General features: G+C 37.7%; 1 protein-coding gene across 8 annotated transcripts in view; it reads right to left on the bottom strand.

The window, feature by feature from the left end:
• The window catches only part of LOC137976338 (galactose/N-acetylgalactosamine-binding lectin CEL-III-like), an 11,980-nt gene extending 3,889 nt beyond the window's left edge, over positions 1-8,091 (bottom strand). The window contains exons 1-2 of one of the 8 annotated variants that reach the window (XM_068823654.1): positions 6,554-6,641; positions 5,587-5,706 (exon numbers count right to left, since the gene is read on the bottom strand). The gene's annotated coding sequence lies outside the window, so the exon portion shown is untranslated. Of the gene's footprint in view, positions 1-2,043; positions 2,112-4,742; positions 4,766-5,586; positions 5,707-6,553; positions 6,642-7,834 lie in introns of those variants that run through there. The other 7 variants (XM_068823658.1, XM_068823660.1, XM_068823659.1 and 4 more) reach the window with 7 other exon arrangements.
• Positions 8,092-13,698: the final 5,607 nt, after the last annotated feature.

Below are 13,698 nucleotides of genomic sequence, written 5' to 3'. Positions count from 1 at the left end.
ATTCCACACTTTGGCACCAATAAAAGTTGTAGATTTTAGGCCGAAGTTTGTAGTTTTCTTACGTGAGACAACTAGCTTGTTGGTACCTCTCAAGCACTTCACATTATTACGTACGACGAGCAAGTCACTTACATATCCTGGTAACATACCGTTAACAGCCTAAAAATTGAAAACAGGTTCTTATTTTTTTAAAATCATATTAGTACGTTACAACTGCAGTGCAAGAATCCTATTTGAAGAAAAAATCAGATTCTCATTACTGTAAAAATGAGTTTCTTTTTTTATGTATAAAAAAAGAGTACAAATTTCTCCACAATTAAGAACCTATTTTAAGAACCGAAGTAGCCTAAAATGTTGTTAACTACCATGTATATAAGAACTTGTTTAGGCTACTTTCCAAAAATGTAGGTTCTTAGTTGAGGGTTTTTACTGTATCATTCTTCCGCTTTCTTAGGTTCGGTTAGGTTACTTTTAATGGATGAGGCCAGGCATTTTTTCACAAGCTTTAACAAATCAAAACCCTTCCAATGTTTTTTGAGAGCGGAGGGGTTGGCGCAGTGGTAAGATCTCTGCTATCCAACCCTAAGGTCCCGGGTTCCATTCCCAGTTCTGCCGAGATTGGAATATTTGGCGACCTTCTTTCCCGCTAAAGTTCACTCAGCTTTCTATCCTTCCGAGGTCGGTGAAATGAGTACCAGCATGCATGGACTGCTTAGAAGCGGCTGCAATTTGCTCCTGTATATGCTTCAAGTCCGCTGGGGGTAAATTGATCATTGTAAAGCGCCCTTGAGACGTTAGTGATAAGGGCGCTGTATAAATGCACCACTTTACTTTACTTTTTTTTTTTCACAAAAAGCTGTTTCGAGGAAGTTTAAGGTAAAACGAAATGCAAGGGTTGCAAAACTGAATCGCCGTTTCTTTCTCGGCTATTTGCTACTTATGTAGTGTGGAAATGCTATTCCTATGGGATAAAAATCTTGAATTTCCTTCAACTGTGGGCTCTTATGGAAAGAGGAGACAAGTTGTCCGCGCTTGAGATAAAAACCTAACAGATGAATGTTCAGGCCAAAGGTTTTGCAGACGCCGCGCATAAGCTGTCCATGAAATACAAGGAGAAGAAATGGTACCAGGTCTAGGCAGATGGCACGTGAGCAGTAGAGCTGGCTAAATCTCAGTGCTACATTCTGGAAAGCTTAAACTTTGGCTTTTCTTTTTTAGACTTGCTTGTGAAGAACTACAGAATAGTGTCATGAAATCAAAAACTTCGTTGATGCCTTCAATAGTTTGTAGAAAAAAATAAAATGTAAATACTTTTGGTTTCAATATTATTAATTGCTAGAAGGTTTGACCTGAAAAGGTGTGACAATTCTAGGTCCTGTTCTGTACCTCCGTGTCGTCTAACGCTGTTATCATAGTTAAAGATGTGGCGTAAAGTTTTTTCAGTGAACAAGTATTGTGTTCTGTTTCATTTCAGTTTTCCCTCGATTTAGCTAAATTTGATTGCAAATAGAGCATTGCGGTGCAACAACACCAGTCTTTTGGTGCCAAAGTAGGCCTTTCCTAAGAATACAGCATTCAATGTTAGTAGTCCAGGGGAATTTTAAATTTCGCTCGTGCGTGTTTTTGCTTGAAACTTATTTGTTGAAACGGATTTGCCTTTTCTCGCATACAACGAACAGGTTAATTTTTACAAACAGTTGCTGTCTGATATATTTGCCCCTGACTGATTGCCAGATTATTGCGTAAAACCTGTTATTATGGTATGAATCAGTTCACACCACCTAGGCAATTGATGGAGAATAACTGAATTTTATTTATACAGTAAATCATTGCAGGGTTATCACATGCCTTAACATTGGATCCATCTTGGGATAAAAATGACTGATATAAAACTGAAACTAATGCCAGACATAGACAAGTTTCAAATTATTGAAGAAGGTATGCGAGGTGGAATCAGCTATATAGCCAACAGATGTGCAAAAGCAAACAACAAAAAACATGAAAAATTATGATGAGCAGGCTCCCTCAAGGTATAACATGTACCTATACGCTAACAACCTGTATGGATGGGCTATATCGCAGAATCTCCCAACTGTTGGCTTCAAGTGGATGAGTGAGAAAAAGGTCAACAAACTGGATCTATCCAAATACACCGAGGAGAGCAAAAAAGGATTAATATGAGTAGTTGATCCTGACTATTCTCAAGAATTACATAATAGTCTTAACAACTACCCACTAGCTGATGAAAAATGTAATGTAGCAAAAAACATGCTATCAAATTATTGTGAAAATATAAGACCAAAATACAACATAACAATAGGTCAAGTTCAAAAACTGATCTCAACGTTAATTAAACAAAAACCAAAAATATTTCTTTACTGTCCAAATTTACAACAGTGATATCTTGATTTAGGATCAAAAATATAAAAAAATTATCGAGTATTACAATTCAATCAGTCACCGTGGTGGTTAAAACAGTATATAGATTTCAATACCCAGTGCAAGAAATTCATTTGAAAAAGACTTCTTCAAACTAATAAACAACTCAGTCTTTGGAAAAACATGGAAAACGTTAACATTAGGAAGCGAGTCGATGTTAGACTTATCACTGATGAAAAACAATTACTGAACTCGAAACCAACTTACGTTAGCAGTAAAATCTTCAATGAAAATCTGGTAGCTGTGCATGAAATTAAAGAAACAATTACCCTTAACCGGCCTGCATATGTAGGAATGTGTATTCTTGATCTCAGTAAGAAACTAATGTACGATTTTAATTACAACTATATCAAACAAAAGTATTTTATAAAGCTCAGTTGTTATTGAAAATGTATACCAAGACTTCTGGAATGATAAAGATAAATTCGACAAGAGCGATTATCGAGGAAACTCTCAGTATTTTGATAAAAGAAACAAAAAAGTCATTGGCAAATTCAAGGACGAAGCCTGTGGTCTCCCAATCAACGAATTTATAGGTTTAAGAAGCAAAATGTACTCTCGCATAAAATTAAAGACAATGACAAAGGCTGTAAAACAGGCAAGGGAATCAAAAACAATGTAATGAAAAATAATATCAAAGATGAAGATTATAAAAACGTACTGTTTCTTAACAAACAAATATATCATCATATGAAAACTAACCGAAGCAGCAATCATGAATTAGGAAGCGACGAGCTTAATAATGTGTCATTATCCTGTTTCGATGACAGGTGGTGCCTTCATGAGAATGGTGTAACAAGCTATGCTTACCGATATTATAAAATCCGAAAAGATGTGACGTCACGCCACAGCAGTAGTGGTCTTAGGACGAGTATGAATTAACCTTTCTTTGCTTTATAAAACATTAGTATTTATTAAAAACTGGATCATTGGATAATGCAATTCGAGAGTTTTGATTGGCTAAGCCATCATGGGTTATGAGCCATTATATCATGATCTACAAACACGGCAAGCATATGCGCGAATTTTTGGGCATTTTTATTTTTATTGTAGTCTAGTTTTCTATATTTGGGGGGCGTTTTTAACAAAACAATTATTTCAGTCGCGCTTGTTGGATATGAGATGATTATAGCCAACTCGACGCTACGCGCCTTGTTGGCTATCTATCATCTCATATCCAATAAACGCGAGTGGAATAATTGTTAAATATCACACAAATGAATAGTACCTTTCGCGCGCGCTGATTGGCTAGCTCGGAGGTGATTAGCCAAGTACTATTCACCTCCGAGCAGCCGAAGAAAAACAAAATGGCTTTTGTCGATATATTGTCACTAATAAAGTTATTCTTTTGGCCGCTAGTTATTCAGTTTGTGTGGTATATACTAAAAATATTCTTTAAAAGGAAATGCAAAGACAGGCCTGCACGGACTCCCACTTTGGTTTTTGTGGTTGCGCCGCATTATGAAAGCCTTGCTCTTACAAGCATGTCTTTTAGAGATTTACCTCTTTGGTAAGATATGACCGGAGGATTTTTAAAAATTGTTTTCAGTAGAGGCTGGTTTTCTATGAAACTCCAGTTTCTTTACCGCAGGATGGTATGTAGTGACAAAAGACAATAGTATCTCTGTAGTTTTATGTTTTTGCGGTTTAAGAGCCGATTGCCTTGAGTCAAAGGTGACCACTGACAGGGAACCTTCTGTATTTTTCTTTGGATAGCAGCGTGCTTCGAACGGTGATGATCGGCCTTCTGACCGGAATAGGCTTGTGGATTTTTGTAAGCGTGTGGAAAATAGGAATTCTAGGCGGGCTGGCGGTTTTAGAAAGCCATTTTTTTCGTCATGTCATCCATGTGTTTTCCCCGATGCAGTTTCAGTTAATGATCTGGCTGATCATTATTTGTGTGGTGTTCACCATCGGTGCTTCGAGAGGTTTATAGTGCTCTCTGTTCTCGAGTTGCACTTCAGCGACTTTGCTGAAGTCCTTTCGCAGTAAGCCAAGTACATTTTTCCGTTGGATATTCACTTCTCTTACTTTCAAAACTTATATGAATATCTCAATCTTGTCACATACAACTTTACTTTTGGTTTAAAAAAAGATTTTGTTTCTTCAGCAGCTCATCTCGGGCTTATATCAAGAGAACAGAAAAACATTTCCGAAGGGACTGAAAGTTGTTTGTGTACGTGACGCTTCAACCACAAAGAAGAAATGAAAGGAAACTAGAAGTTGCCAGCGTTAATAGGTTTTAAAAACAAACACTGACACTGCTTAAAAAAGTTCCAAGAAAGTCATAAAGTCAGTCTTACCACTCAGTTCACTTCAGCTCTGAAGATTTAAAGCTCTTCAACTAAAGGTAGACTCAACGCAGACTGAATACCTGTACATACAACGCAGAGGGTGTACTCTGGCATGAGATCACAAATTTAACTGGGAAAACTAGACAACTGAACTAAGGACATAGCTTTGCCTGTCTGCCTACCTCCCAAAAAGGGAAATTGACATTTCAAATACACAATTTAGTTAACGTGTACAAGCGTGATAACAAAAGCGTGAAGTGAAATGGGTGGGATAAACCAAATATTTACTTTTCACTGTCAATGAATGTAACCAAACTTTGCAATTCATAAACCATTATGTCATTATCAACTTAGAACCCACATGCGCAATACCTCTTCATCTAATATATGGAGCGGATTTGGTATGAAAATTACGTCGCCAATTTCTTTTGTGTTCAAAACTTTGTACAAAGATGTCAACATTTTGTACGAACCACGTCCACTTTGCACAGAGAACACGAACGTTTTGTACGAGCCATGTCCGTTTTGCATAAAGATCGCTCACTTTGTACACACAACGTCGAGTTTGTACAACGAACAAACACGTTTGTTTGATTTGTACTTTTTCTGTTGGATATTCACTTCTCTTACTTTCAAAACTTATACGAACATCTCAATCTTGTCTCATACAACTTTACTTTAGGTTTAAAAAAGGTTTTTTTTCTTAGCAGCTCATCTCGGGCTAATATCCAGACAACAGAAAAACATTTCCAAAGTGACTAAAAGTTGATTGTGTACGTAACGCTTCGACCACAAAGGACAAACACTGACACTGCTTTAAAAGGTTCCAAGAAAGTAATAAAGTCAGTCTTACCAGTTCACTTCAGCTCTGAACCTTTAAAGCTCTTCAACTAAATGTAGACTCAACGCGGGGAGTGTACGGATGATAATCTTTGATATTCAACTGGTGGACTTCGGCAAATAATGTCAACACCTGCAAACGGATCGAAGGACTTACTGGTATCCTTAGACCACCCCTTACTCTGGCATGAGATCACAAATTTAACTGGGAAAACTAGACAACCGAACAAACGACATAGCTTTGCCTGTCTGCCTACCTCCCAGAAAGGGAAATTGACAATTCAAATCCACAGTTCAGCTAGCGTGTACTAGCGTGATAACCAAAGCGTGAAGTGAAATGGGTGGGATGAACCAAATATTTACTTTTCAGTTTCAGTGCACGTAACCAAGCTTTGCAATTCATAAACCATTATGTCATCATCAATTTGGAACCGACATGGGCAACAACTCGTGGTCTAATATATGGAGCGGATTGGTATCAAAATGAACTTGCCAATTTCTTCTTTCTGTGTTCAAAATGTTGTACAAAGGATGTCAACATTTTGTACGAACCACGTCCACTTTGCACAGAAAACACAAACGTTTTGTACGACCCATGTCCGTTTTGCACAAAGATCGCTAACTTTGTACACACAACGTCGAGTTTGTACAACGAACAAACACGTTTGTTTGATTTGTACTTTTTCTGTTGGATATTCACTTCTCTTACTTTCAAAACTTATATGAATATCTCAATCTTGTCACATACAACTTTACTTTTGGTTTTAAAAAAAAAATTCTTTGTTAGGAGCTCATCTCGGGCTTATATCCAGACAATAGAAAAACATTTCCGAAGTGACTGAAAGTTGTTTGTGTACGTGACGCTTCGACCACAAAGAACAAAGGAAAAGAAAGTAGAAATTGCCAGCGTTAATAGGTTTTAAAACGAAACACTGACACTGCTTAAAAATAGTTAAAGAACGTCATAAAGTCAGTCTTACCAGTCAGTTCACTTCACTTCTGCTCTGAAGTTTTAAAGCTCTTCAACTAAAGGTAGACTCAACGCAGACTGAATACCTGTACATACAACTCGGGGGGGGTGTACGGATGATAATCTTTAATATTATTCAACTGGTGGACTTGGGCAAATAATGTCAACACCTGCAAACGGATCGAAGGACTTACTGGTATCCTTAGACCGCCCCTTACTCTGGCATGAGGTCACAAATTTAACTGGGAAAACTAGACAACCGAACAAACGACATAGCTTTGCCTGTCTGCCTACCTCCCAGAAAGGGAAATTGACAATTCAAATCCACAGTTCAGCTAGCGTGTACTAGCGTGATAACCAAGGCGTGAAGTGAAATGGGTGGGATGAACCAAATATTTACTTTTCAGTTTCAGTGCACGTAACCAAGCTTTGCAATTCATAAACCATCATGTCATCATCAACTTGGAACCGACATGGGCAACAACTCGTGGTCTAATATATGGAACGGATTGGTATCAAAATAAACTTGCCAATTTCTTCTTTCTGTCTTCAAAATGTTGTACAAAGGATGTCAACATTTTGTACGAACCACGTCCACTTTGCACAGAGAACACAAACGTTTTGTACGAGCCATGTCCGTTTTGCACAAAGAACGCTATCTTTGTACACACAAGATCGAGTTTGTACAACGAACAAACACGTTTGTTCGATTTGTACCTTTTCAGCTGAATATTCACTTCTCTTACTTTCAAAACTTATATGAACATCTCAATCTTGTCACATACAACTTTACTTTTGGTTAAAAAAAAGATTTTGTTTCTTCAGTAGCTCATCTCGGGCTCATATCCAGACAATAGAAAAACATTTCCGAAGTGACTGAAAGTTGTTTGTGTACGTGACGCTTCGACCACAAAGAAGAAAGGAAAAGGAAACTAGAACGTGCCAGCGTTAATAGGTTTTAAAACGAAACGCAGACTGAATACCTGTACATACAACGCAGGGGTGTACGGATGATAATCTTTGATATTCAACTGGTGGACTTGGGGAAATAATGTCAACACCTGCAAACGGATCGAAGGACTTACTGGTATCCTTAGACCGCGGCTTACTTTGGCATGAGATCACAAATTTAATTGGGAAAACTAGACAACCGAACAAACGACATAGCTTTGTCTGTCTGCCTACTTCCCAGAAAGGGAAATTGACAATTCAAATCCAAAGTTCAGCTAGCGTGTACTAGCGTGATAACAAAAGCTTGAAGTGAAATGGATAGGATGAACCAAATATTTACTTTTCAGTATCAATGCATGTAGCCAGGTCTTGCAATTCATAAACTATTAACTAGTAATCATGAGTTCGGAACCGACATGCCCAACAGTTCCTGGTCTAACATAGGGAGCGGTTTGGAATGAAAGGTTAACTTGCCAATTTCATCTTTGTGTTTTCGAAACTTTGTACAAAGAATGTCAACATTTTGTACGAACCACGTCCACTTTGCACAGAAAACACGAACGTTTTGTACGAGCCATGTCCGTTTTGCACAAAGAACGCTAACTTTGTACACACAACGTCGAGTTTTTACAATGAACAAACACGTTTGTTTGATTTGTACTTTTTCCTCTGAATATTCACTTCTCTTACTTTCAAAACTTATATGAACATCTCAATCTTGTCACATACAGCTTTACTTTTGGTTTAAAAAAAGATTTTGTTTCTTTAGCAGCTCATCTCGGGCTCATATCCAGACAATAGAAAAACATTTCCGAAGTGACTGAAAGTTGTTTGTGTACGTGACGCTTCGACCACAAAGAAGAAAGGAAAGGAAACTAGAACTTGCCAGCGTTCATAGGTTTTAAAACGAAACACTGACACCGCTTAAAAAGGTTCCAAGAAAGTCATAAAGTCAGTCTTACCAGTTCACTTCAGCTCTGAAGCTTAAAGCTCTTCAACTAAAGGCAGACTCAACGCAGACTGAATACCTGAACATACAACGCAGGGGTGTACGGATGATAATCTTTGATATTCAACTGGTGGACTTGGAAAAATAATATCAACACCTGCAAACGGATCGAAGGACTTACTGGTATCCTTAGACCGCGGCTTACTCTGGCATGAGATCACAAATTTAACTGGAAAAACTAGACAACCGAACAAACGACATAGCTTTGCCTGTCTGCCTACCTCCCAAAAAGGGAAATTGACATTTCAAATCCACAGTTCAGTTAACGTGTACTAGCGTGATAACAAAAGCGTGAGGTGAAATGGGTGGGATAAAGTTAAATAGCATTCTTGATATCTGGGGCCTAATAAATCTCATTGTGTTTCATAAAAACTCCACCTGAGATATTGATATTTCATAGGCTGGACGACCCACTCTTGCACTAGAAGAAAAGTCCTAATGGGGCGTACTGATTGTGTATGATACTGCTTTTAATGCTAGCATTTCCCATCTATGTTGTAAATGTTGTAGTTGTCTTACCAGCGATTCAAGAGGCGGTATTCTTCCAGCATTCAGCATTCTGCATTCAGCATGGTAACCTAGGAAATACTTAAATATAGAAGACATGATCCCAGCAAAGGTGAGGGGACACACGCCACAGCCCTAAGCGAGGAACGAGGGAAAGGGCCCCCCACCCGAGGCCAGAGCAAAAAAACTTGCCAACACAAGAAGAAGGTTAAGGTACAAAAGAAGAAACAAATTTCACTACATGGCCCCTGCTCATGTAGTCACCTTAGCAAAAGAAGCATAATAATGAAACTTGCATGATAAAGCAGAAGTACATTAAACATAACCGGACCATTGCAAACTAAACAGATTGCAATTTACTGTAGTAATAAAGAGAGATAACTGCATGGCCCCCTGCTCACACAGACACCAAACTGAGAAGTGTAAGAACAGCCTAAACATGAGTAATGATCATGTTATAGCAATCGACACGTAACCTAAGTAATGTGTATTACAATAAGAAGAATAATTTATATTGTAGTAAAATTGCCAAATTCTTTAAATATGATTTACAAGTATTTCAAGAGTGCAAACAGCGCCACCTGAAAATTGACCAATTACTCATTATGACCAACTTCAAACGAAAAACCTATTGCTTGGTTTAAAAGTCTTGATGGGTGACTAAAGTATCATGTGATATTGACAAGAGCAGATTAGTATAAAGGCAAAACACGACCCTAGTTATACATGTAAGTGACCCAGTAAATAAACACAGTACTATACGATGTCTACATGGAACATGTGTGCCAAAGGGCCTCTACTGGCACGACTTCTGGATGACCCCTTAAATGGTCTTAATGACCCCCGACTTGAAAAAAATTGCCTGGAACGCTACAGGTCAATTCCATCTAACTCAGTCTCGTCTGAGTAACACGTACCACAGGCAACTCAGTGTACGCTCATGGAGCGTCTTGTTCGAGAGGGAATCGACTGTCGAGGGAATCTCAATAAAGCACGATCAGTGATTGGCTAATTCATGAGGCAGTAATGCTTTGCAACCGTGACCCCAAACCACACTATTCGCTCTTGGCCAGTCTGCCATTTTAATTTTAATGTATTTGTAACTTTAAAAAATAAATTACAAGAAACAGTTCAGCATAGGCAAATGAAACGTGTTAGCGATGTGCAAAGCTGTACAAATACTTTATAAATACCTGTTCTCTCTCGTCCTCGATGAACATTCGTCACATAAAAATGTGCTGTTTATGTGTCCACTGCCCCTCCTTCCATCATCCTTTCTTTTACCGTCTTTACATTGTCAATATTTACAAATAGTACAAGGTTGAATGATGTCGTCTTGGTGAAATTTAGCCCGGATATAACACTAATCATGTTTAAAGCACTCTGCGTACAAAGAAAAAGACAGGATCACATTTCCATTTAAAACACCTATGAGATGTTTCATCAGTTAACTTTTAGGAGCATGAACCACAGAATACAGGGCCACGCAGGGCCAGCACATGCAAATTAGTTAGAAGCTTTAATTTGTAGAAGGAGATGCACAACAATAGGAGCTTTTGTTATTCAATGATATGGAAATAAGTGGCCCTGTATTCTGTAGTGAAGACAACTTTTAAAACCACAAACCCCTCAACCCCATAATCATGCAAGGTTAGTATTGGATTTTTACAGGCCTTATAAAATCTGAAACACTACGAATTGCCTGCAGTGTTTTGAAGTTGGAAGTAACATTTTAAAAAAATGTAACAAATCTTATAACAAATTATAGTTGTTATTATAGCCTGGTGTTTGGACGAGGATAAGCGTTTTAAACAGATGAATCAATTTGGGCAATTCTCTTCTAGTCTGTCCTCTTCTAGTTTGACCTTTTCTCTTAATACTAATATTATTCAATTCTCATTAATTTTGTAAATTTGTTTATTTTGTAGCGAACAAATTACATTACATTGCATTAAAAGCATCGAAAACGTGTAATCTTGCAGTTTCATATTGATGAATGTTTAAAGTTATTTCCCTCACAGTCATCATATGTATCACCAACTGCCAAAAATGCTCCGCGGAAATTGGGCAACTTTGCTATTGCAACCTGTTGCACTCCGTTCAAATCTGAGGAAAAGATAATTATCCCCTTTGCACCGTATCTTCCGTCAGGCACACCATCCACTTCCTGAATCTCATCTGTATCTTTCTGCTTCTTAAGTCTTTCCAGGTAAGTCTGAAAATGGTGTGACCGCTCAAAATCCTTCACCTGGAGGAAAGACAAAGTTAAACATTAATAACAATATCATATGATTACAAACATGTGTGACATTTTTCCAAATGTTATAATAGCAATAGTACATGATTGTAACATTGATACATTGGGTGTGCTGTGCATCTGGGGCTTGGATTTCTCTGAGTTCCCAATGGGTTCTATTAAGACATTGATTATAGTGCATATAGTGCACACTGCACACCATGCAGAATCACCTCAACTCACCGCAAACCGTAGCAGCTTCTCTGGTAATACTTCATGCCCAAATTCATCTGCGATTTCTTCCCATATCTCTGCCTTAAAAAATGAGACAACGGCCTCTTGAAGTGGCTGCAGTAATTTGATTTCTGAAGCTGCCTTCTTCATTTTCTCTAAGCTCATGTCAGAGCTTGTCACCTGCAGAGACATCATTGGATGCACAGATAAATAACTTGAGTTATGGCTTTCTCATTGATGTGTAATGAATTTATTGTTTCGGGTCATGATGACAATTTATTATTGTCAATATTATTAGTTCTTCTGTAAGATCATGATCCTCCTAGAGTTAAGCTAACACATTTGGGGTACATTTACTTCTCTAGCAGAACAAGTAAAGTGATTCTGCACAGCAATAATTATTGTAGCTGTCAGTTTGACTTTGTGTAACCCAGTGGTGCCGAAGGACCATTGTTTGGACACGGCTCTACTCGATTATTAGCAAACACTTATCAGGAAGTAATAATAATGATAATAATAATAATAATAATAATAACAATAATAATAATAATAATAATAATAATAATAATAATAATAATAACAATAATAATAATAGAAATAATAATTGCTGAAAATGTCATTGGCACTTGTTTAGATAAGGACACTGTAATCAACAACAGAAAGAGTAACTTTAAAGAAAAGAGGCAACAGTATTTAGAGACCCTAAGAGTTGGAATTGGTTAAGGAATGGTGCTCGTAAGAAAGCAACTGTTTATGGCTATCCCGTCTGTCTGTTAGGTCAAGGTTTACTTTGGAATCTCGCCACGAAGTAAGTTAATTCATCTTGGGTTTATTGCTCGTTTATAAGTCTGTGATCTAAGTTGTTTCTGTTAGAATTCTATCAGAGAGATTATACAATAGGTCGCGCATGAGATTACATTGACCCAGTGGGTCACTCGAATATAATATCCATTCTTTGATTTTGTTGATTAGCATAGCTATTTGTTTCGTTTGTTTTCTTTCAATTGACCTGATAAACCTTTTACTTTGTAAATTCGTTGTTGTATTAATTTCAGATAGAATAAAATTACGCTTATACGATTCTCGAGAGTCCAAAGACTGTATTTGTGAGTTTTCACTGTCCAAGGGAACACAGTCAACGGATGAGATTGTTGAAATGTTGAATTTTCCGCAACTTTGTCGAATTTTTTGCGCAACAAAATTATGAGTGCTGTAGTGGTCTCCCTGTGCTATTGCACTTAGGTCACGATAGATAGCGGGTTGTTAAAATAAACCTCGTAACGGCTTGATTGAAGTGGTTCATCAGTTTCCTTCACGGTTTGGAGCTAAGAACGTTACAAGTGCCCACAACTTTTAATACAGATAATTATAGCTTAGGCTTAGTACATTACGCTGATAACAGTCATCATTCGTGAAGAAGTCCCACTTTTGAAAACAATCTGTTTGTTTGGAGGCTATGTTAGCAAAGACGGCAAAGACGTCTTTGAGAGGATCAGGTTAAAACGTCATAACTTTGCTTGCGTTTAAGATAAGCAGATACTTTTTAGTTGTGTGGAAAGAAGAAAGAATTATGCAGTAATTCTAAACGAATTAGGTTGTTTCATCCGTGCGAAGTTTGAGCAAGCATAACGTAACCCCCAATTTTCGGGGTTTAAATTTCCGGTTTGTGTTGTTTTCGGGGTGCCTAAAAAACAAATTCTTCAAAAAGAATTTTAAAAGCGAATCTATCGAAAAAAAGGCCATTTTCATTCGTTGCATATGTTGCTTGACTTGTGTAGAAAAAATTAAGGCAATCCATTTTCCACGAAAATTTGCGTGGTCGTTTCTTACACGGACACGCTCTTAAAGCCGTCTAGAGAAGAGTTTTAATTAATTTCTTAGCATTCCGTACACACTGAAACACTCTGAATTCAATATCTTTAACCTGTAAACTCAGAGCCAAAATGTGCTCTATCCTGTCAATTTTGAAATAGAGGTAGTCGACCTCATCATCTCGCAAGGTACCAGTACGGAGCACACTCAAAACTTCGCTAACAGACCCGGCAATATGCTCTTTCAAGCATCCTTCTTCACAACAATTTACAGTCGCTATCTTTATTTTTACGCCCACGATACACAACATGGTTTTCAACAATCCTCTCCGCTAGGCAATAAATAAATATTCGAGTCTTCGTGGATTCCTTTCGCCTTCAGATCGCAAAATCGAACAAACGTGTTT

This window comes from Montipora foliosa, chromosome 11 (genome assembly GCF_036669935.1).
Source record: "Montipora foliosa isolate CH-2021 chromosome 11, ASM3666993v2, whole genome shotgun sequence".
Classification (NCBI taxonomy): Eukaryota; Metazoa; Cnidaria; class Anthozoa; order Scleractinia; family Acroporidae; genus Montipora; species Montipora foliosa.
The sequence above is the reverse complement of the archived record's forward strand: the minus strand, read 5'-3'. Positions and strand labels throughout refer to the sequence as shown.